Source organism: Xiphophorus hellerii, chromosome 14, assembly GCF_003331165.1.
Source record: "Xiphophorus hellerii strain 12219 chromosome 14, Xiphophorus_hellerii-4.1, whole genome shotgun sequence".
Classification (NCBI taxonomy): Eukaryota; Metazoa; Chordata; class Actinopteri; order Cyprinodontiformes; family Poeciliidae; genus Xiphophorus; species Xiphophorus hellerii.
In genome coordinates this window covers 2,739,409-2,741,672 of record NC_045685.1, presented here as the reverse complement: position 1 = coordinate 2,741,672, position 2,264 = coordinate 2,739,409, and the positions used below count along the sequence as shown (strand labels likewise).

The 2,264-nt window shown below is 38.5% G+C and overlaps 1 long non-coding RNA gene across 1 annotated transcript; it reads right to left on the bottom strand.

The window, feature by feature from the left end:
- Positions 1–391: 391 nt before the first annotated feature.
- On the bottom strand, positions 392–1,818 carry LOC116732169 (uncharacterized). Its single transcript, XR_004341722.1, has 5 exons — positions 1,653–1,818; positions 1,339–1,532; positions 996–1,140; positions 770–897; positions 392–420 (listed from the first exon to the last, which is right to left on the bottom strand). It is a non-coding gene; the product is annotated as an uncharacterized LOC116732169 (long non-coding RNA).
- Between the last annotated feature and the right edge of the window lie 446 nt (positions 1,819–2,264).

Below are 2,264 nucleotides of genomic sequence, written 5' to 3'. Positions count from 1 at the left end.
AATATTTTCATCAAAAGAGTTTGAAGGAAATGTAAAAAAAAATAGTAACATAGTAACAAAGAAGGTTTTTCAATCAGAACATTTAAAACTTATTTAAGGGTTATTGAAGAATTGCATTTATTCTTCCATGGCCTCCAACTGTGCCCTCATTAATTTTATCGGGGGTGACTCGTTTCCTGGGATTTCATATATCACAGTTTGGAGAAAATCCCAAATCTGGATACACGACTTCGGATAACTCCCATCAAAAACGAAGAATGATTTGAAACAGCCGTCAACGGCCCCCAAAAGAGATGGATATTCCAAAGCAGTTCCATTTATGACGACAAATGCTTGGGAACAATACCTGTCCCCAAGCATGAGAACACGTGGATGCTCTGTTGCTGTACTTTCAAGATATTCCACCATATTTGTCCCAATCTGGTGTGTGGAAAAAGCAGAAAGGAAGCCATTAGTCATTTAAAGGTAAGGAGGAACATTCCCCACTAATAATTTTTGACTAATTCTTATATGATTTTTGTTTGATACATTATCAAAAGACCCTTGCGTTTGAAGTTTACATATACTATATAAAAAGACATATTTTTGGTCAACGCTGTCTCGTGTTATATGACATTAAAATTCTTATTTCACGTCAATTAGGACTTGGTAAATTCCAGATTAATGACAGGGAGAACAGTGAGGGAAAAAAAGCATATTTGTTTTAAACTTCTGGTTTCAACTACATTTAAACAGCAAAGAACTCATTCTGACATGAAGATAGACTTACTGGCTGGACATCAATGAAGGCTTGCTGGACTTCAAGGTTGCTGGTTCTGACCACCTTTCGCCCAACTCTGTAGGGAACAGCAGGGAGGAGTTTTGGCAGCAGCTGCAGTGCCACGTCACCTTGTTTGTCTGTCAAAGAAAAACTCAGATTAAAATGCTACACAATCAAAAAAGAGCCACAGGAGAAAAAAATTAGTTCAGAAAATGTTCCTTTTGAGCTTCAATACCTTGTGGAAGCAACTCAATCTCAGGCAGAAGACCGCTCTCCTCCTAATTCCCCATGCGAATGACCTTTGATGAGAACAAGGTGTTCCAGTTCTCTGTCAGTTTTCCACAAGACTGTGGATATAAAACGGCAAAGTCCTGCAAAATCTAACAATCAGAAAAGACAAAAATACAAATCAAATGTAAAAGTGAAATGAACTATTACATTCAACCTTTCATGGGTGCTACAAATGTATGTTCTGGGTAGTTTGACATTTTGAGTTTGATTGTAATTGTACATTTTCACATGGTATAGCAGTTTATTGTTTAACATTTAACTGATCTCAATATGAGGTATAACCTCACCATCCCTGGTGTGTCCAACAAACGTGGGAACTCTGCAAAAATCTGCTGCATTGGGATTGTCCCACTTGAGCGGATCCATCCTGCGCGATATACTGCAGTTTCCCGCATGTATTGGACAACCTGGTCTGCGGGCCAGAAGTTATTTTTTAGCCATTCTGTCATCTGGATGGCACGCTCAGCACTGATGGTTGGTTCTGTGGGGAAAAAAATATTACAGGAATTAAAAGAAAAAAAATGTGAGGTAATTCACAGCAATAAGAGCTTAGATTGCTGCTCAAAACAATAGGGCTTGGAAAAAGTCTATGTGCTAGTACCAGGCAAACTTGATCTTTTTGGTGGAGCTTCTGGGGCTGAAAGCATCTTCTTCCTTGGTTGATGCCTTTTCCTTACATTACGGAGACGCTCCTCCAGAAAGCCAGTTGCTGGCCTGTGTTGTCTTCCGCGGGTAAACCAGGCGTCCTGAACATTTTTAACAAAAGAAATATAAAAGTTAAATGTTAGCCTTTCTGTTTTAATGTCCAAATCATCATCCCAGTGTTCCAATGTTGCCTCATCACTTTCTAAATTGCATATGGTGCTCAAATGAGGACTTGTTGCTCTTTCACAATGTCCAACATAACTAGTTTCTCTTATTTCTGTGTCAAACTCAATAGCATGCCCTAGTAGATGTCGCCTAAATTATCTCATATGATTAAATGTACGTTTGCATCCACTTTGAGCACACTGGAAATATCTTGAAGTTGAATATGTGTTATGAATTACTCTTAGGTGAGAAAAAAAATTCCTTATGTTATGTCCTAAAGACATCCCACATTTAAAACACACATATCCCATTTTGTCGTGTCCTATGACTCAAAGCATACCTCGAGAAATTTTGCAAAATGACGTTGAAATTTCAGACGAGGACCAAGGTGAGGAATCAGGGA